At 36.8% G+C, this 23,438-nt stretch overlaps 1 long non-coding RNA gene across 1 annotated transcript in view; it reads right to left on the bottom strand.

Moving 5' to 3' along the window:
* The window catches only part of LOC135329504 (uncharacterized), a 149,504-nt gene that overhangs the window by 124,429 nt on the left and 1,637 nt on the right, over positions 1–23,438 (bottom strand). The window contains exon 2 of the long non-coding RNA XR_010390939.1: positions 15,918–16,071. This is a non-coding gene — a long non-coding RNA (uncharacterized LOC135329504). The remainder of the gene's footprint in view (positions 1–15,917; positions 16,072–23,438) is intronic.

Below are 23,438 nucleotides of genomic sequence, written 5' to 3'. Positions count from 1 at the left end.
AACAAATTATTTCTAATCAAACTATGTATCAAGCAACAGAACAACTTAGAAATGAAAGTTTGTTGTATATAATATGATTTCACAAAAGCACTTTAAGAGTTCTCTAATCTCCCTTCTGCTCTTCCTCTCACCAATACCACTGAGTGGCATGCAGAGATTTATTTGCTGGGAGGTTTCCCTACTAATATTAAAGTCAGGTATTTGGAGATTTTGTTGAAAAGGGGCTGAGCAAGCACCAGCAAATCTAAGAGGGAACATTGGGAAATCTACATCCTTGGATAGAAGCTTCCTTAAGAACCACCAACAATACAACCTAACTTCAGAAAAATGTTGAAGCCCCCAGTTCATTTCAAATGACAGGAATCAGTTGCCAAGCACGGATCCCGATTACAACAAAACTATTCCAGCCACAGAATAATTTGCAAGATTTGCGCTCAAGACAGTTAGCAAAGTGTGGTACACCTGGTTTTGTACACTCATTGATAAACTAAACCATTATTCAAAAATTCAGCATAAAATGGGAATTTGATCAGAACACCTCTCTCTCCCCAACTTGGAAGGCACAGGAAAACTCAAGGTGTGCATATGTAGTGTAAATACTATGTATATTATACATTATATATATATAATATATAAATATATGTATATTATGACAATTTTAATAAATATTTCTCTTAAATTGTGAGAAATAATCAGTTTAGCTTTATAAGCATGGAGCCCTTTCACATTCCTTTTCAGTAAGGAGTACCTTAAACAGGCTTTACCCAGCAGACAACCATGATCTCGTGATGGTCTCGTTCTCATTTGTAGATAATTCCTCTGGATTGAAAAAGTACCAGTTACATTGCTGTTAATGTATTTGCATTTGGTTGATTCATAAATCAGCATCACTGGTGTCCTGCCAAAGAGCAGATGAGCGACAATATTTGGCTACCGAAGTGAGTTAAAATAATCGGTGGAAATACACCAGCTCCAAAATGACTGAAGGTCTGGCTCCTATTCAGGTGTCAAATGAAGTGCTATCTTAATTATAGTGCTTGGGCTTTTCACTAAGCTTAGTGATTTTTTTTTTTCTGTATAGCTACTGAATCCCAACTGTTGCAGGATTACCTTTTCATATCTTAATACCACAGGCAACAAAGTCATAGAGAAGCTGCCACTTGGGAAAAGGGAACACAGAAAGGATGATTTCCAGCAGTAAACAACCTAATGAGCTCCAATTCTGCAAGGAATACCAAGAACGCTCCCACGCACTGAGGACACGCGTGTTCTCTGCTGTCTGCATGCCTCATTTCAGTTCAGATAATTGCTATATTTGTCAATTAAAATCAGCCCTTTACCAAAACTAAGGAAGTAAAAACATTGTAGCCTGAAATGTTTCATGAATCAAATAGTACATTTTACTGACCAGTTGATCCAGGTATTTAATACTGATTTCCCTCACACTGTTTTCTACTAGATTTGTACCATCGTCATCTCGCTAGAGACGACACACTGCAGATTCACACCAGGGTATACAGAACAGAATAGACGGAAGGGAGGAATTTTCAAAATGGTGTAAGTGTTCTGCTCAAAATCTATTAATACAGTCATGTGAACACTTCAGACACAGACCTCCTGTACCTATCTGCGCATATTTTCCTGCAACTTAAACTGAAAATAATCCATAGAGAAGATGTGTAAGCCTTTCAATTTGTTTCCTCCATATAATATCCTACTTCCTGTTGATCCAGGCTTAGCAGGGCTGTGTGATTTCAAAGATTCCCCTAACATTTCTCTTCAGTTAATCTGGAGATACAATTTGGCAGAACTGTCAAGATGGAGCATCTCCAACAGCATTAACTCAAAACATATTGCTATATGCAATGTATTTCCATCAAACTTGTGTTAATGTCATTGGAAGACCTATATCCTATGTTCTCTAAAGCAATTCTATGATGAAGGAAGGACTACTGGATTTAGCAGGTCAGGCTGCTTCTTAGTACAGAGGAACTAAAAGGAAGTTCCAGTGACAGTGATTCAGTCAAAAATTGTAAATAAGGGTAATAAAACAAAAAAAAAATCATTCTATTATACAACTCCATGAATCACAGACCGCACTGGAACTACAAACCCCCAAAAACACTGCCACAAGAAATTACGTGTGACATGTCAAACCAGCTTTGCTCAAATGAAAAACAAAAACAGCCTCTACTTCCACCTTTAAAACAGAAAATGTATGAAGAGAATTGTTCCTAAGGCAAAATGGAACCATAATAACCATTATGTTGATCTAATTAGAGCAACAGCATAATACAAACACGAGAGATTTACAGATAAATTATAAATTCTCTTAGAAAGATCATCCCAATTTACTGATTTCAAGTGATACAGAACTCCCAATGCACCTTGGTAAACTGTTCATACGTTGTTTACTTCACTGTTAAAGATTTGGGTCCTATTTCCTACTTGAATGTGTTTAGCCATTGAATCTTTTAATCTAGCAAATGCAAGCATAAAATCAGCCCAAAGGAATTTGCTTTAGAAAATTAAGAGCAAGTGGAAGATGACGATCAGAATTGATATCTGAATTCAGCTTTCTTTTTGAGCAGAACACATAGTATAAGGACAAAATGCTGCTCGAAAACATAGAACAGATTTAGCCTTCCCTTGGAAGAGTAATTAATTTGACTAGAACAAAAGACAATTTATCAGCTATTTCCTATATGGTATACAGCATCACTAACACCAATAGCAATTATACTTTGTTCAATTGCTAACGAATCACCTAGCTCCAATGAGGTCCTTTAGAAAATCTCACTATTAACTGCTAAGGCTCCAATATTGCCCACGCCACACCATTTGGACAAAGCATATCTTTCTCCACAATCCACTTCAGTTTCTGGTATTGCAATCTTTGTGAAACAAGAGCTACCTCTTGGTTCTGTATCTGTGAGATGTCTAACACAGTCATGCTATTCATGGGTAGAGCAAGATTTCTGCTAAACATCAAGTTCAATCTGGCACAGGCCCTGGCACAGGCCATCTGCAAAAGCAGAGAGTTCACAAAGGAACTGAAGACTATACAGTTGAAAAGATGAAGTAAAAACTGAGCAAAAGAGTAAGTAATAAAATGAGTTCCTTGAACACTTTTGGCTCTCATGTGTACAGACTTCACCTCAGCACTTCTGTCCAGCATCCTGGCCTTTCTGCATCTCAGTCAAGCGCACCTACTTTGATTTACATAAAAAAAAGTGCTTCGATTAAAATACCTACAACTTCAACAAAGCATGATTCCTCCCTCATCTTAAAACCCCTGACATACTATTATGCAGCACTGACATACTATTATGCAGCACTGATATCGAGCTCCGAAGTCATGTCACACCATACAAAACGATTTCACCAAACATGGCATATCGTCTGCAACATGTTGCACTGTCTGCTTGCAAAAATTTTACATTTTTAATATGTCTATAGGCTCAAAGAAAGCAAATTATTTTACCTGAGGGACATTAGGCTCTGTGCTCCATTGCCCGGACTGTAAGCAGTCATGAATACTCATGAAACATATTTTTCCTGTTTCTCCCTTCTTGGGGGTAAAAAAAAAAATTAGAAAACAATGCCAGTTCCTACAGTCTGGGAAAAATTCTTTTTCATACATCAACTCATGTTATTCTTTCAGTTCTCAAAGTCAGGATTCCCTATCACAGAGGGTGTTTAAGTACACCACACTGCATTTCTTGACTTTGGATTGTGTACCAGCACGCAATGCAAATTTCACATCATTACCACTGACTTCAAAAATCTGTAGCTTCTCCCAAGTGGGATGTCCAGTTCTGGAGAAAAGGCTTTACATCCAATAGTCTGATTCATAAAAACAGAGACATGCTTAATATCCCTAATACCTGAAGATACGTACATGCACCCTCTAAGGAAATACTCTCCTATTCTTGATTATAATGCATAACATGGACGCTTACAGCGACATTTATTTGCAGCTCTCCTTCTCTTCTCCCTCTACACACATGCCATAGCTCATGTTAAAAGTATTAGAAGGCAGACCTAGTAAATAGGTTACTCCACATCCTAGATCGCCAGGGACAGGCCTCCTCAAGGACCAGCCTGCAGGTATGTCTCCAAGCACAGCGCAGCAGAAAGCTGTGTGGAGCTGAACTCAGGGAATCTAGTCCTCGCTAACAACTATTCTTTGTTTCAAGGCTACCTCCACATCTGCGACCTCCACACAGCACAGAGCAGTTTACTTTCAGACCCTTCTTCCTTTATCTATATGTCTTTCACTAACATATAGCAGCGGAAGAAAAAACATACAGAAATTCTTAACATCTCTGTTCTTACAGGAAATCTGTAAGGCTCACTCCCCATCAGAAGCCCTGTCTACTGGTTACCTCCACTTATGGTGTGGTGACCTCCTCCACGGTCTAACACATAAGGAAAAGGAACTTTAGAATTTTACTTAAAAAAAAATAATAATAATAATGCTAACCCTTGAAAGGTGATCAGTTGTAATTCTTATCTGCAAATTCTGTCCTCAGAACTTCTCATGTATCACTGAAAAACTCTAAGTGATTGTCAACACCGTGGAGAATTTTCCTGTAAGAAAAGACACTGTTGTAGTGCCTACATTGGTTTTGGAGTCTTAAAAGAATACTGCATTACAGCCCATTCAGAACATCATCTGCCAAAGGGAACTAAGCCTCATGCTCAGACTCAAGACTTCAAGCAGAACTTGCTATTTATTCACTTAGTAATAAAATCAATAAAATAATCTGTCTTCAGGCTGAAATTTATTAAAATGGAAAATAAGAGGCTTCCTATGAAAGGTCTTTTAGCAGTTGTGTCTGATAAAAACTTAAAAGTATCCAGTGGAGCTTGGACAGACTATGGTTAAATCGTAGTTAAAGTACTGCAAAGCGGTACTTTAGAGGCACAAAAATTAAAGAATTGAGGAAAGACTACTAAATATCCCTCTGCAGTAAAATGTGGCCAGAATTTATTCATAGCCTATGTACCTACTGTGACCTCCACAGAGAAAAATCTGGTACACAGGAGGTCTTGAGTTTCACTCAGGTAAAACTTAATTTTACAGATCAGAAATGGCAAGAGGAAAAGCATGGCTTGCTAGAGGAGAAATTATATATTCTTTTAGCTGAGAAGAAATGAAGGATTTGGAACATTATGTTCCAAAAATGCTCTTTTTACCCTTAACTTCAATTGAAATGCAAGATGTGTCTTCCCTTCATACTTGGAAGCCACCCCAAATGCTTTGAAGTTCATCAGCCTAATGAGGAAGTCTATATAGCACAGGCAACTGCTGAATACTTAGCAGCTCTTAAAAAGGAAAACCATTTATAAACCTAAAGGGACAGTTATCCAGATACAAATATAAATTCACTTACTAGCTGTGCTGCTGACATGACTCATTGGACTCTGAGCACAAGATTTAAATATAAAATGGAAAGGTATCAAAGAAGTCTTTGTTTTGATTCACTGCAGCAATGAACATGATATAGCTACAGTAAAATCAAAGCTATAGCTTTTATCAAAGTTTTGTATTCTTGGCATCAGATGTGTACAATTACTGCACCATCTGAATGCTATAAGGATTTCAGCATTGCTCTAGCAGACTGAAAAAAGGAGCAGACTTTTTAAAACTATCTACCGATATTTTAATCAAAAAAACACAAACCATATTTACTGTATTTCTAGCCATATACAGGATTTGATCTTCTACTGAATTCTACAGGCTTAGACAAGTCCCATGACTGAAAGATGATTAAAAGGAGAACTTTCTATTGATACTGAAACACACTGTGGATAATATCTGCGTCCAGCAAGCATTACTCGCGGCCTGTAATACCAGTTACTACCTCAAACTCTGGGGAAAATACCATTCTGATTAGAAAATTAAATCAAGGGAAAAGTTAGCAGTACAAGAAATATTTGTTTACACTATCAGGCTGTCTTGGTAAATTCATGAATTTGGATCACATGAAGGGATGTACAAAGTATATTGCTTTCATGCTGTATACCTTCATAAAACACTTTTGAAGCTTGCTTATCCTTCAACACGTACATTTGGTTACTTGTTTTTTCTGCTTTCCTAATTATATTGTAGCTGAATCTCCTAAGAGAAAAAGAATTTGGAGGAAACAGACTTCTCAGAGACAAGGGCAGCAATGAAGTTGGAAATAGTTGCTTTTTCTTTGATGTAAGCTGACATACAATTATAGAAGTAATGTTTCTACCATACCACTCCATTATCTGTGCACCAATATAGAGGCTTTCTGCTTCTCCTGGATGGAGGTTCCTGAGACAATCTAGGCTGTGCCAGCACAGAATGTTTGATGTTGCCCAGTAACTGCAAATGCAAATAAACAGAACTGTAAATCAAAAATTAAAAAGGTTATTTCTGAAACTCCATGTTTTCCTGGAAATTCAGGGTTCTTTGGAAAGAGAAGCTAACAGAAATATCCCAAATCTCATGTTCAGCGTACAATTTCCTTTTGATAACTTTAGGAAGCAGAAAGTCAACCTAATCCACAATGCGCTCAAAATAACGGAGGTTCACAGTAGTTCATGACAAAGAAATGATGAAATTATGTATTGAAGTGGAGCATATTGCAGGGCAAGCAAGGGAACAATATAAAAAGTTGCTCCAACCAGCTCACTGAGGTCAAGCCTTTCTCCTGACTGCAGAGTGCCTGCATGGCATATCCTGGAATACACACCAAGCCAACATGCAAGCAGCACTAATAAGATGAACAGTAGCCAGCTATGCTCACACAGTCCAATATATTCAGAAGCACTTCAAGTGCTGGGTTAGGTTATTAAATTGGGCTTTGGTGCAATATACATGCATATATGCATATATATTATATTATATATATACACACACATATATGTATGAAAGAATTGATACTGAACAATAATCTTGTAAATTATGGTTGATGCTGATGTTTTATTTCAGACAAGTGAACATAAAGCAATAAAGGCCTGCCTGGAATTAAAGACAGCACTGCATAGGAAATAAAACTTTTTTTTTGGAGACATATGCAAGTTTGGTTAGAAAGTGCTTGATTGCCAATAGCTCCCCAGTGCGCTCTGAGACAACAGAAATAAAGTGATAATTTTGACGACTAACTCAATATAACTCAAGATGCTTCAAGCATATAGGCACCTTGTCATTATTTTTAAACCATCCAGATAAAACTTAATATTGAGACTGGGTCAGTCATTTCAAAAGATTCACTCCTATTGTCTACCAGATAAAGCAAGCTAGGCAAGGCTATGATCCTATTCATTTGACTAATCATGTTCTAAATGGTCTTTTAAAACTTGCTGAAAAATAAACTTTTCATTAAAATGTAATTTTAAAAATTGTCTTAAAACTCATGAAATAATTTAACTTATTTCCCTTAGTCTTGAATGATTACTCTTAATATTGGAATGAGTATGTTTCTAAGATGGAATTAGGTAGTGCATGAATCAAAGGGAGTGCATCCTACCTCATTGGTTTTTTTTTTCCCCTGTGTTTTCAAATTGTCTTACTTTTGTGTGAGAAAATGTATGTGTTTATTCAGAACGTGAAATGATACTGAAGCCACTAACCCATGCTGACAAGCTGTAGAGTAAGCTGTAGAAATTGTTAACAAAAACTGTAGGACTTTTGTTTAAATTTGTCTTGGCTTTTCACTGCCTTCTCCCAAGCTTATCTCATCAATTTGCATGCTAAACATGTAATTAAAATCACAGCATTCCACAGATGCCACCATGTAAAACAACCAGAGGAAATAAAGGGGGAGGAGAAAACAGGGAAATTTAATTTTACATATGCAAATAGACAGACAGCAAACATGACCATGAAAGTAGATAAGCAGATAGGGAAAGCATGGGGAATAAAAAGTAAAGAATGCCATCTGGGTCTCTTGGATGGCACCAGTATTCTGTCCCCTGCGCCCAGCTGGTCAGAGGCTGGGACGCGGTACAGCAAGCACTGCTAATGTATTCGAAAAGTTCAGCCAGCTCCATACTGCTCAGCAATCTGCACGTCTGGCTGCAGCAGGAATGAGGGCACTGGCACTTTGTGGTAAAAATGCAGTTTCTGTGAATCAAGATCATTTTCCCATTCACTTCAGTGGGCAACAGATCAAGCCCTGAAGTTAACTGGCTGAACATCCTCCATCATTTTGAATTAGCTTCTCTTTGGATTGGCTTTTTTTTTTTTTTTTTTTTTTTTTTTTTTACAGGACTAACTTCAAAAATAAGAACAGTGAGAGGAAACACAAGATGAATTTTCAGGATTTGCTACTGCAAAGGGAAAGCTCTGTGTCCATTGAGTACAAGACTAGACTTCAGGGGATTAAAGTGCAGCTCAGGAGATTTATATTGGATTTTGGCACAATTTTCTAACAGTTAGTGAGCATTGGTATGGATTGCCTAGGGACACTGTGCAATACTTATCACTGGAAGTTTCCAAGAACAGGTTAGAGAACTTTTGACAGAATGCTTTAGATGCAGTTGACCTCAATTTGGAAAAAGCAGAGGGAATGACTGGAAGAGGAAGAAAATGGAAAAACTTCAAAAAAATCCCTCCTTGCTCAATTTCTTGTGATTGTGACCTACAGGAGAAAAAAAAGATGATAGATATCTTTTGGAAAGACTAAATTTTCTGTACCACAACACAAAAATACAGCAATGTATGGATGTAAGCTTCAACATTTTTTCTTTAAGTTACAATGTATCTTGCTGTCTTCTTCCTTCAGTAATATTTTTTGTTCTGCTTCCTAATTATCTCCCAGAATAACTACCATGTCATGACTTGCAGTCTTTCCTCAGTTGTATTCACTGCTAATTTGTCTGAGAAAAGACAGCAAGTTCAAGTTTTGCAAGAACCTGAGAAATAAGATGACCATCTCCAGAGAAAACAGCAGTGTAGGATGTAGAAGTATTTTATCTGAAGTGATTCTTTTTAACTGTGACAAATTTTAAAGTTTAAGTGTTGTAACCACAACAATATGCTCTCAGCGAGGCTATGACCCCATCTGAGCCTTCTGCTAAGTCAAGAATGGTGTAAAACTTGTATTACTGTGCCATTTGTGATATTGTATATTGCTACATACAGTCTCAAGGGTTGATGTAGGAGATACTGGGTTGGGAAAACTACTCATTCTATTAATTTTTTTGCACTGTCCAGGCACCAAGAAGTAAGGCCCTATTATTTGCCATACCACATTCCAGAAAAGAAATAAATAGAGCAGTAGCCCTTTGTGCCCAACTTGTCTTGGCTAAGATCAAGTTAGTTCATAAATGGAAAGAGGAAACACCTCCTCCTCGTTGTAGTACAAAATAGATCAAAGCAGACAGGTGTTAGTCAAGAAGAGTTTCCTTTCTGACACTGGAATTCGTATTATGGAAATTGTACCATCTGCCTACCATACATTCCTATTCTTGTGTTCAGCTATAATTACAGCCCAATAAAATGTATACACAACTTAAATATGACAAAAGATGTCTTCTGAGAAGCAAGCAGCTTCTTCATTAAATATTCCTAAAATATAATGCAAAAGTATAACGGGACCTACAGATTTTTCCAGAGAGTTTGCAAAAAAATGTTGTCAAATCAAGTTGAAATTGTATTAACATGATCAAGAACAATAATTCCAATGATACCGGTATACAATTGTCACCATAAAAATTTATATGGTGTCAAATGCTATTGAAATGCTTTTTAAAAAGCCAGTTCAACATGGATTTAAATATGCAAGATTACACCAGCACTCTTTAACAAGCACTCCTGGTTTGAGGCTGTGAGAGTGTGAAAGATCAAATAGAGGTTACTGCAAATTTCAGGCTGTCAAGAAATATCTGACAAATAATAAAGAGCAAAACTCTGCAGCCAGTTTTAATTTGACATTAATGAGGGTTTTACCTCAGTAAGGACAAGGAAAAGTATGCAAGATTTGTGCTGGGAGGTGCAATGGTGAGACAGTTAAGACTAGATTCACAAAGTGCAGTAGGTGTTTGGGGACCTTGCTACCAATTGGTATTTACAGTGGGGAAACCGGGATGCTCATAAATGCATGAAGCATGAGATACCTAAAAAGAAGTGGTTCACGGAAGGCACAGTATTGAGCAGAAAGTCCCTAAACTAGCCAATAGGACATGCTACGATGAGGGGAAGAACTTCAGGCTTCAAACAGCTCTACTACTGTTCCTCAGCCTTTTGATGTTGGTAACACCAAATTCAAAACCACAAGTTTGAAGTCAATTTAGTAGTATCATGAAAGTTTACATAAAGAAAGATCTAGCAATGATAATTCTCTAAGAAAGTCCACTTGAAGGATAAACTAATTTTGGGATTACAGTGAGCAAGGAAATAAATGTTGTTTGCTTAGACTAAGATAAAACTGCCAGGGCACCTCAGCTTCCCTGCTTTTTGTTTTATGTGAGCTAATGTCAAAAATCCAACAGTACAGGATCCAGAGGCAGCTTGGTTTTCCTGTTTGTTGGCCTTTTATCTCCAAGCCTTTACCTAATCCCATTTTATTATTTACACTCATATACTATCTAGAGGTCTTCAGGGGAAACCATGCCATTCTAAGTACTCTATAAATCCTGTGTTGAGAATGATTTAATGTGATTCTTTCCCACCAAGTATTTCTTAATTATCCTTCTCTAATAATACTACAGAATATAGTCCCTTTCAAGAGTTTGAGTTCAGTATAATTCCACCGAAGTCAATGAAGGTAAACGGAAGTTAATTGTTCTCTAAGAATAAAGTCATAGTTTTGGAGTCCCACCCTACTGACTCCTGTCAACTCAAGGGGGTGTTTCATCAGCCCTTCTAACGCAAAGATCTCCACAGACAGAGCTATTCATGACAGAGCTCTGCTCTCCTTGGGCTGGTACAATTTGTATTGGCTGTCTGGGGGTAACCGACCATGTCCCTCTACCATAAGGAGCTTAATTTTTACATGCCGATGTTTGAAAATCCTGGCAGTTGGAATCAGGATATGTCCCTTGGATTTACGCTTTCATTAAGAAATAAATCAAAAAAAAATCCTATCTCTCTCACTTCAAGTATGGAGAAAAGCTTGAAATAGGCTTAAATCCTCCAGCCTCCAAAATCAAGGACAGAGATCTACTACTGTAATATCTTAAATCTAATCATCTTAAAAAAGAAAACTAATGTTTTCTGAATGCCTCAGTTTGACACTGCTAAAATAGATATCAAAAACAAAATACGAAAGAGCATCTAGCAGTTATCAGCAGCATAATCCTTCATAGAGACTATACTATTGCATTTGCAGTACTAGAACATAGTTTATTATTTTTAGCATACAAGCATTTTCTTCAAGATAAATCATTGATCTTCTCAATGACAGTTTTTCTGTCTGTGTGAAATGTATTAAGAGAGGGTGATCACATTATAAAGTGTACACTCAAGGACAGGTGCCCATTACAGGGTCCCAGGAGAAAGCTCGTTTAGTGCAATCCAGCTGCCAGCAATGGCTTTAGCCTAACGAAGGACTGAGATCAATAGTAATACTGGTATCCAGCTATTAATACCTAATCTGTATCTGTCAACTCTGCACCTCACTCATTAAACAGGGATCTTTTCATGTATACAGGAGGAAATTTCTATGAGAATGAATCTATGAGAAGGCAAATGAAAGCCATGTAATGCCACGCACGAAAAGCAAAGCTGGGCTGTACATACCCCTTTGGGATTGTTCCATAGCGTTATAGTTCAATCCCTAAAAATTTACATGATTCAATTTGAATTTGTATGAACAACAACAAAAACATTTTCCTTGCAAAATCTCCTTTGATTTTGCCATCATCACTGGTTGGCAACCGGAGAGGCCAGTAGAGCTGCAGAGACTCTGGCAATTTTCCTCAGAAATGTTTCAGAAAATTTGGTACAGCCTATAACTTTCAGTTTGGAGCCTGAACGCTTCCAGCTTAAGAAACATCTCTTCCTTTGCTAACAAAACCATACCCTGTGCTCATTGCTATTAGGACCTATTGGCTCATTACCAGTGCAAAAGCAGCTAATTTATATCCTATTAATACTGGATGTAAAATAATGTCATTCCAACGGTACAAGTTTGCCTTGCAGTAAATAAACATTTTCTATAACTTTCTCAACATCCCATAGCCATCCCTATGCACCTTCCCTGTAGCACAAGCTTCTTGTCCCTGTTTCAAAACAAAGTCCCCCAGAGGCAATGGAACTGCACCCAGAGAAGGCACATGCTGAGCCTGGGCAGCCAAAACCTTTTTCTCAGTGAAGAGTTAAGCAGGTAATCACACTTTCTCACAGTTATTGGTCCATTGCACTAAAATACCTTTTCTTTATTTTGCTTAAGCAGTAAGAGCAAGCTTTATACTTTAATTATTATTACTTTTAACTTAAAAAGTTCTCCTAGATTTTGCTACTTTAAGACAGCATAGTCAGCTCAAGATGCTGCTGCTGGCACCAGTCCATTCAGAGGTATTCAAACCTTCCATGAGCTCCTTTGGCACATGTACAGTACGTAGTGTTTTTGTTTGATACATTCTTCTTAGCTCAAAAAAGTTAAAATGAGGTGCTTTAGAGTATTATAATTTACAAAAAGGTTCTAAGCAGCTAATCCAAATAACTTCAGGATTATAAAATTTATCTCTCACCATGTTCAAGTGGTAAAATGAGCAATAGCTCATAAAGTAATAGTAGTGTTGGAATCCATTCATTCTCTGATGACCTCCTACTGGCATTGAACTTCACTTGGCACTGAAATGAAGAACTATACCACCAGTGCTTACTGATGAAATATATAATGAATGCAACCTGCCTGTTGGAATATTTTGTACTTTGTACAAATGTTCTGCTTTTCTGATAGCTCATGAATTCTTCTGTTGCCCCTCTGCTAGTGGAAAACTCATTTTTAATGAGCTTTCTGTATCACCTTAAAGTTCTCTTTGTAGCTTGCTTAGAATGTGCAAAATGATCACAAACCTGATAGAAATTCCATGGCCATAGAGTTAATACTGAAAAAACAACTTTAAAATTAAAAACTCATTTTGACCTGCTACATAGTGAGAGCTATTATAAGAGATAACTAATTATGTCTTGAAAAACTCCTTGTCTATTTTCTAGCCAATTGTACCTGAAATTGTCTTATATTTAAAAATTTAACTCATTACAAAAAAATATCAAGTGGTCCATACTGTCTCCCCTGCCCAGCATAATTAGATTCTTTAAGTTCAATTACACTTTCAAAATAAATAGTGATTGTTTCATTTTAATGATTTAATGAAATGGGAATAAAGATCACCTAACATTTTATCACCTAACATTTTAGCCATAGAGCTCTTTTAATGCTTGTTGTAAGAACATGCAGATGACAAGAAGAAAGAAACAGAAAACATGGCTTTTTGCACTATCATGAAATATGACACATACATGACTAAGAAATTCTTAAAAAAACAACAAAAACAACAAAAACAACAAAAACAACAAAAACAACAAAAACAACAAAAACAACAAAAACAACAAAAACAACAAAAACAACAAAAAACCCAAAAAACCCAAAAAAACAAAAAAAACAAAAAAAAACAAAAAATACCAAAAAACAAAAAAAAAACAAACAAACAAAAAAAAAAACCCGGCCCCGAAACAAAAAAACACACTGTTTGGTAAAATAAACTGGATGTGAATCCGTGTTCCACCATGAACATCTTTTCAGGAATAGAAAATAATATCATGAACTTTCAAAACAAAGAAAACAATGCCATGGAATAGAGATGTCATTAATCTCTAAAGGCTTTAATTGGTACCCACTAATTCAATGGGAGCCATCAGGCCCTGCTTCCAGATATCTAGCCAAATCTAGTTCAGAAGACAGTTCATTGTATCCAAGACAATCACAGTAGGGATTAATTTTTCACATGTCAATTTTACCATTTTTACCAAGCTCAGATAATGTGCTTGTAGGGAACCAGTTTACTAATTTGAAATGCTGCTTCCCTGAGCATTTGTATTGTTACCACCCAGCAGAAGGCTACCATCTCCAAGTTACGCAGAGGTGAGATGTGCACCAAATCATTTACTGGTAACTTGGGCAGTCCATGAACAGCAAGAGACAACTGTCCTCCTCACAGCATTCTTCTTTGCCATTTATTTTCTGTCTTTATCTAAATAGAGAACAGCTTTGTAAGCTGAACATAAAGCGTTCATTATTGTGCTCTTTTTACTTTCATGTCCATTTAAATTTTAGTTCCCTTTGTTGATTATATCACAGAACACGTCCAACAACTAAAGGCTAAAGCTTAGAATCTGCTTTCTCGCATGGAATGTCCCTACCAATTCTGACAGAGGCACATGGCGTCAAACGGACGTGACCAATACGACCCAGTGAGGACAAATGTCTTTCAAAAGCCAGTAATATAGCTCCCACAATCTGAATAATATCTATAAAGTTCAATACATACCCATAAAATATTTTTTCTTTTAATGATATCACTGATAAAATAATTTTATAATTTTGGTGATTTTTCAGAGACAGCTGTGCCTGTGATCTTGCCATTGTATTTTAATATTAATAAACATAATTTCTGACTAAAAAAATCCAGTGGAGACAACATTTTAAATATTTCAGCTCATTCTAATAGGTATTTACAGAATAATCCACTCTACAAATGAAAATGCAGCTGAGAAGAAAACTAAACAACACCGTACCAAGAAAGCATCCATCTATAGTTTCTGGAAACAACATCTGACCCTTCCCCACCTTATGGCCCACAAATGAAGCTGATTCACCTCCCATGGGCTAAGTTACTTTTGACCCTACTATTTACCTACACCCCACCTGCATAAGAAGAGCTCACTCAATGTTACTGGTATCCAGCAGTTTATGATGCACTGTCTTGTATTCTAGTCTCTTCCTCTTTGCCCTTGACCACCAGAAAGCACCTCTCCATGTAATCACCCATATCACGGGCTAACAGTTAATTAGGTCTGTCAACACTCATTAGGTATGAACAGTTGGTCTAACCACATTTTCTGCTTCTGTAACACTCTGTCTACCCATCACAACAGAAGTGTTTTAAACAGAAACTGGGAAGCCAATAAAGTGCCTTTGTGGATACTTATGGAGATGCTCTTTACAGATAATTATGAACCTGATACAGCATTTTTAGGATTGTTCAGAAAATTGGATCTTAGGAGAATTTTTGTAGGATTAAACTTCAATGTTTCCCTCCTGCCTCCTCAAAAAAACAACAAAAAAAGCCACCCCATCATCATGCCTGATTGTCTCACCTATATTACTAAAAATCTAGGAAAAGAAAAAGAATCAATTCTGTGTTGAAAAATTCAACAGTTAAAACAAAAAATACAATCATTACCATATCTCAGTATTTTTTGCCACTACAAAAGAATAATGCATACAAAATTTAGAACTGAATCCCAAATCTGTTGGTTCTGTATTTCAAAAAATTAAGTGAAAGACTCTTTACTATTCCTCTTAATTTAATTCTGCTATGATTCTGCTAACTCCTACTGAGCAAATTTCCTGATGCACAACTTTCTGCACCTTAAAAAGAAAAAAAAAAAAAAAAAAAAAAGGAAACTCATCATCAGAGCTTACCTAAAACAGGCCCATTACCAGGAGGCATTAGACGAAGAGGGAGAAGCAGAAACACCTGGCCCACAGAACTGTTACTGCATTCTGGTTTACCTGTAAACTTTGCACTGCCTCAGTGTTCACCTTCTGAATAACCTCTTTGTAAGCCAATGGACCTTCATACTTAAAGAGTCTCCAAAACTCTGATAATTTATAAAGCTTGTGCATTTACTCATGTCCTAAGTTCACGAGGTATAAAATAATGAGAAGCAAACCTGCGAAGAATGCAAAGACATCCTCACATACCTCCTGCTGCAGGAGAAGATCCAACTGAAGAGGTCCTTTTTCTTCCAGGTAAGTGCATTCCTGGACTCTAAAACACTTCTTAACAGAACAGAGGTTTGTCTGAAGTATAGCCAGGTTCTCTATTTAGTGGGTTGCAATGACATAGCTCCTCTCTCTGAAAAAAGAAAAAAAAAAGAAGAAAGTTTTGAAGATTTGTTGAGTATGAATGCCAAGAGTCATGTCTGATCCTGTATCACTAGTTAATTTGACAAAATTGATAGAGTAAAAGCCAAACTGACAAATTGTTGCCTAGTGAAATTATTCACAATAGGTTAAGGTCTGACACACTGGGCCAAAATATTCCAAGAACTCCACATCTCAAAGTTGTAATAAAATGTTAAAAATTAAGAGAAGCTATGCAGGTTAGGCCAACACGATGACCCACTGAGCTCAACAGTCTACTTCTATCAGAGAGCTGTTACTGGTACAGGTAAACAGGTTTCCTTTTTAACGGACTCTCCTACTAATTTACTGTAGGAAAGGGTCTACTAACTTGAGACAAGATATATACCCTAACATCAAGTTGGGGAAAAGAAAGCACTAATATAAGCAGTACTGTGGTATGCATTTCCATTACCACAGAAAAATAAATAGAAAAGAAAGGAAATTAAAAAAAAAGGGGGGGGGGAAGAGAGAGAGAGAGAGACTGAGGCATTCTTTGGCAGAGGACAAACACCACAGATGCACAAAACGTTGAAGATATCGCTCCTAAACATTCATGTATTTGCATCTAGATCTCTCTCATTTTTAAGGCAGAGGCTTCTTTGCAATACCAGGGTATAAATCAAGGTCCATTTTGAACTGCAAACACTCCCTTTTTCCTCATCCATAACTGTACAAGCAGTCCAGGGGGTGAGGGGGAGAGGGGGTTGATTTTCATCTCTGGCTTGATGGCAAACTGTTCTGCTGGTCCTTCATGTCCATTTTGAGTCACAAAAATACCTAAACCTGTGTGTTTAGTTGCACCCACATCTCTCCTAACAAGGATATAACACAAAGATGTTCAGAATTTCCTTGACTTTTGGGGAGCCTTGAGAATATAAATACAACTATTAAAAATTGAAAATCACTGGTCAGCTTGTATCATCATCTGGCCTGGAATACTGTATCACAGCAATACTCAAGTGTCTTGTGGTCCTTTAAGAAGCCATACCAGTTGAAGTTACCGCCCCATGGACTAGCTTAATGAAACCTAAATAGAGCTCTGCCACACTGTTTTCTTCCCACTCTGTATCAAACAAACAAACAAAAAAAATCTACTGTATCTATTATTTGGCCAACCTGAACCTCCATTTCTGTCAATGATAGATTTGCTCCTTTCTATACTGAACCGGCAGAATCCCAGTATGCCAATTCGGTATACCAAACACCTCAAAGGGTAGGTTCTTTATTCCAGTTTCTAATGGAAGAAGCTATAGACATCTTAAGGCAGTTTGCTGTGGACCAGAATGGAATTCAGATCCTTGTATTATTTCATCAAAAGCTCAAGACATTTTTTCCCCTCTCCCTTGATCAAAGAAATCTACTTATTTAAACGAGACCCTCTAGTTTTCTCATCACATTGACTGAATGAACACTTCTTTCTTACCTTCTAGGTTTTTAATTTAGCACAAAGAATTTTGATGAGGAATATGGAACAAGCATGGCAAAATATATTAAAGTCGGATAGTGGCATAACATTACTAGAAAAACATAAAACTGCAGTGAGATTGCAGGAGTTTATATGCGAACAGTAAGGCTTGATGGAAACTTCATATTTATTTACTTTTCTAATGGTGGAAAGCCCAGCCTGAATCAAACCTGTAAATTTTTATAGCTTTCAAACGTGTTCATTGTAAAGACTAATGATTTTTCTTACACAAAGTTTTCTAAAAACATTATAACTAATTGCTTCATACAGGTAAGACAAGATTTGATTGAGGAATTCTGTTATCCATTACTACTATCATTGTCAAGTTTACTGTTATTCCATAGTGCCTCAGGAATCTCAACTTCAGTGACAATTACTTAGGAACCAAAAAAGTATATGGACAGCACCTTTACAGATGAATTCATAGTCTTTTAACTTTGTTTTTTTTATGAATCATTAGATATGTATTAGGCAACTTAATTACGTAATAATTGTGTGTAAAATCAAAGCTGGATACCTTTTGTTGTGCCAAACTTTTGACTTACAACAAGGAAAAACTGTATATAATAAGGACAGTTTTACACCAGCCACCAGTAAGAAGACTCAAGTATTTTTGTGGTTTACAGTTTGCAATGTTAATCTGCCTCTGCTCATTAACTGCGTACAAAGTTGGACTGTTCAGAGAGCTTCAGAATTTTCAATGTGTTTTTACACTTTTCTGAGATAAATATCAGGAAAAGAAGAGTTTGCTACACTAGTGCAAGTCTCATCAGAATCAAAGTCATTTGCTGTATTACAGAAGGAAGAAATACTGAGCTTGATAATTCAGAATTCAGCCATCATCTTACAGGCTGCCTGCAACTGCAAGAAAACCTTTGGCTTCCTCTGCCTCATGAGCTCTCAAAATAACCAAAACGAGATAAACGTACTGACTGGAATCTGAAAACAATCCAACAGCAGCACAGAAGTATTCAATAGATCTTCTATTCATTTGTCATTATAGTACCATCAAGTATCATGATAATAAAGAAAGTTATCCATTTCAAAGCAATTTTTAAACAACAAAACCATACTGTGCCCTTATGGGAAAAATGGGAAATTTAACAGCCTTGGAAGAACAAACGAGTATACCACTTTCTTGTCAATTTTACTTGTACAAGTTAAAGTTTCATTGAAATGCTAAGTTCAGTTGGAGGAGTGGAAAGAGCATCGTCATTTTGAAAAAAGGTTTCTCTTAATGTATTCTGCCTGTTAACCCTGTTTATCATTGTCTACAGTTCAGCAGCATCATTAGCAGTAAAGCAGACAAACATCATAAACTGATCACAAGACCTGAGTGCCTTAGCGCAAACAAGAATTTAAAGCTTCACGTTGCCCTCAATTTATATTAAATCTTTCAATGATTTCAACAAGAGTACACACACAATTAGACAAGTCAGGATAGGGTCCTAAATTAGCTCCATGAATTGTATGTGCCTTATTCTCCATAATGTACTACACCAATAAACTGTTCAAATAAGCAGGCTACTGCCAAAGCTCCTGTAGTCATTAACGAGCATGCCATTTGCAAAGCGACTGCTGTCTTGTTTAGGTGGAAAGCAGATAAAAACAGAATACTTAATGGAAACTATTAGTCCTGATGCACCAAAACTCCTCCTGGCCCCACAGGAGGAAACATTGCTGTAATGCTCAAAACATGATAATTTATTTTATCATCTAAAAAGCTAACTGCTAGAAAATGAGTTCAGTAAGCTTTACCTCTTAATATAAACCTCATTAGTTTGACTTGCCAACATTATTTTCACAATTCTTATCTTAACAGGTCATTGCTCATTCACTCTCTTCCCCACATTACTCAGTACAGTACAGTTTCACTGGGAGACCCCAACGGGAAACAGGCACCCATTGCATTTCATGGACACAGTACACAGACCTTTTCTGATAATTCAATGTTTAATTGACAGAATGTTTACAGAATTTTTATGCAATGCTTGAGACATTCATAAAAATGACAGGATTATTAGCTTACAAGCTAGACTGTTCGACTTCTAGACAATTTTAAAATGATTTTGGGGTACTCACAGCGCTATGTCAAAAATCTGGCACCAAAAAATCTATTATAGAGTGTTCATCAGTTTTTCAAAGAAAAAGCCTATTTTGCAGAAAGTGTTTGTTTGTTCAATCCAAATTTTTCTGTGTAAGCTATTACTTAGACGTAGTTTTGACAAAAAAATTTCAATATGACTCAATCTCTTTCTCTTTCCCCACTTCCTTCCAGGAGTTACCAGAGCAAAGCTGTAAATTAACCTTCATATATTCACTCCACCTGAAATAAGTTTTAATTTTGCATGCATGGTTCCCATCCAAACAATGCAAATTGAATGAAGAATGAATAGAAGATCAGATCATAAATGGCAGGCATTCACTTCCTACTGCTTCTGCAAACATGTTCGTGCTACATGAAGTTACAAGCCCAAGTCTAAATCTTGTTCTTGGAATCATTATCTTGGGCCTTCCATAGGTGAACGTGAATTCAATTCAGCATAAAAAACAAACAACCCCCTCCCCACCACACACACACACACAAACACCCGCACATACACACACAAACCACTGTAACTGTTACACTAGATCCATTTTCAGCTACCCATCACCTTTTGGATAGCCTCATACTCCTTGTAGTGCAAGATAAAAGAACTACATTGGTAGCTGTCTCCTAAAAAGGGGCCTAACTTTTTTCAAAATTAAAAACCAGTAGACTAAGAGCTACCAGAGCGATGATTTCAGAGCAAAATCAATCAACACATTCAAATATAAATATAATTTGAGAACTTGATCAGAAACATGCCATCAACCAGAAACAAATTGCTAACAACAACAACAAAAAACCCTATACACTGCCATATCATTTTGTCTGGGCTTTTTTTCCTTCTTATTTTCTTCCCATGCTTCTCATTTAGCAAAAATTGTAGCTAGAAACACAAAAAAAACCCACCCATCTGCAGACTGCTTTAAGCATTTTATGTGATACAAATGGGATTAAGAATATTAAAAAGTTGATTTTGATTTCTTTATGATTATAATGCTCTACCAAATCTGCACTATTGATGCTTTTATTGGAATAATTATCCTGTAATACGGAGTTAAGTGCCAGGACATTTGTATCAGAGAAGGAATGCAGAGAAAGAAAGCAATATTTCCTATAGCAAAATCATTTAATAAAACAATGAATATGCCGAATTAGGTATAAACTAATTACACACTAAGCTTATCCCCTGATTTCAGATGCATTGAGTGACAACTGGGTTCTGTCCAGGTAGATGTGAACAGATGATTTAATGGATAATAATGTAACAGCCTTTCCCATCTCTCCAACCGTTTTAACAGTTTTCAACCATTTATAGTATCCTTTATGGCCTCCCATATCCTGCAAAATTTGATGGATACTCTGCAAGAGAGGCTTCTGGGTTGGGTTGGGCCTTGTTTTCCAGTTGCCAAGTTTGATCTTGGGGGGTTGTTTCTACTTTGCCTTCCAAAAACTGTAGAAGAATTTCATAGGTGGACTCTATCTCCTATCTCTAAATCCAATTTTAGGGACTCACTGTAGTGATTACAATTAGCTTTAAAATTCCACCTCTGTGCAACTGCTTGATGCATTCTTCCTTGCAGTAAGATAAATCAAGTTATCCAAATTCTGATTTCACCCCCTGCATAATGAGGAGCAAACCCTATTAACTGCAGGGGTTACAAGGCAGATCCAGATTTGTTTCTTTCATCACACGTGTATGCAAAACAAGGATGCCATTTAGGTAACTATCTTGTTACTGACAGTCACACTTAAAAACATACAAGCTCCGTACAAAACATCACAAGAATTTATCAACAACTTTTATGGCCTCATAATCCCTATAAAGTTCACAGGTATATAATGCAAATTGAGCTGAGTTTTGATGCATTACAAAAAGACAAGGTAGTAAAGTAAGGCTACAACTGAAGTACACGTTTTCATCATTTTCATGAATCAAATCGATAGTGATACTTCCTCCTGCTACCTGGAAGTACTAGGAAGGTTCAAAGAAGTCAGTCTAATAGTCCTGGGAACTGCAAACAAACTATCAAGAGTTTCCTATGAAGGAAACACAGCTGAGGAGAAACGCACTCAGACCATCCAGTTGTTAATACTGACCAATAAATACGATTGCGATACCAACTTTCTATGAGCAATGTTGGGGCCACGGACATTAGTTTCACAATAACATAATTCACTGATGAAGTGAACCGCTTGGAAGTAAAAGCAGAAGTTTCAGAAAGAAAAAGATAAAAGGAGGTGTAAGAAAGCCTGTTGCACAGTTTCTATGTGCATGGTTTGAATGTTACCTGAAGGCTCAGCATCCCAAAAAACATTTCTTGCAATAAAAAGCTATTTTGTTTTTAGAAATATTAGGTCATTTATACCATTCACAGTGCACCAATTAGGAAGTTGTTTTCCCTTAATACAGTCAACCAGCATTTGAACAGAAAGGATGTTACACAGTAAAATGCTCAGAAAGTGCAGTGTTATTGACCTCACACAGCATTCAAGCGTACCAGTCCAATCAGGCCTATGAAGAGAGAAAAGTAGCAAAAAATCCTTATTTTATGAAAAGCTACATCAGAAAAATCATACTGGCCTCAGCCAGCTGGTGGGTGCAGGTGTTGACATATGTAGGCAGCAAATGCATTGAAAGGATTATGTTCAACATACTGTGCTGTTGCGGGGACTGAAGGATTTTAGAGGGTAGATGACAGAGCCAAAATTATCTAATAGGGATTTTCTATGGGTACTTTAAGTGTTCTGTATTATCAGCTAATGTACAGAGTGAAGTAACAGTAAATAAAGGTATGAACTATATGTTCCCTTCCAGATTCACGAAGGCCAAAGAAAGAAGAAGAGTGAAACAGAAACTGAGACCAGAAGCACGTTTCGCGAATAAAGCCTAACATCTCCACGCCCCTAATGAAGAAAGATATCATCCACCTGGAAAGAGAGAAGAGATATTTCTATGCCTACACACTTCTTTTTAAAAAGCACTTCAATATACACACTTAAATAATGACATCAGCCTTTCTCCAAATTTAAAGTAGCATTGGCCATCTTACAAGAGGAGTAGCCAAGTTTCCTTCCTGTACCTTTAGGCTTTATTGACAATGAAGTTTCATCTAGGTGGTTTTGTCCAGCATGAGGTTGGGAAGTTTACTTCACAGTGCAGCTCTGTACAAATTGCTTACTGGAAAACATGTTATGAAAAGGAAGGAACAGAACTGCTGGAAGGTCTTTGTTCATTGTGTATTGACTAAATTTATGGTAATGCATTTGGAAACACTGAACACTTTGAAGATACATGTTACAGTTAGCTTTGTCTTCATAAAATAAAAGAGAAAAAGAAATAATCTATATGATTTTTTCAGTACTACCTTACTGAAATATTCCTCATTACCGTGAGGAATAAGTATCTTCCAAATATCGTTCCAAATGCTTGTCTTTAATAGCATTGATTTGTTGTGATTTATTTTTGACATGTTTCATTCCACTTTCCCCATGCTGTGATCCTTCTTACTCATCTATTCATGATATTCCTGGCCTGGTTACTTTAAAATTATAGTCAATTATAATCAAAATATTGGAAAGTTGCAGATTTTCAGTGAACATCCCTCTGCCCCAGAATAGCCTTTCCTCCCTATTTAAAGTATCTCTGTTCCTTGGCAGTAGTCTCCATGTGAAACAATTCAAGTTTCCTTGCTTAAAGTCCTTTTCTTGTTCTCTGATTTTCATCCCAACATGAAGCTAGCAGTCATGTCTCTCCTTGTCTAGA

The sequence above is a fragment of the Dromaius novaehollandiae genome, chromosome 11, assembly GCF_036370855.1.
Source record: "Dromaius novaehollandiae isolate bDroNov1 chromosome 11, bDroNov1.hap1, whole genome shotgun sequence".
In the NCBI taxonomy this organism is placed as follows: domain Eukaryota; kingdom Metazoa; phylum Chordata; class Aves; order Casuariiformes; family Dromaiidae; genus Dromaius; species Dromaius novaehollandiae.
This window is presented reverse-complemented; position numbering and strand designations above follow the sequence as displayed.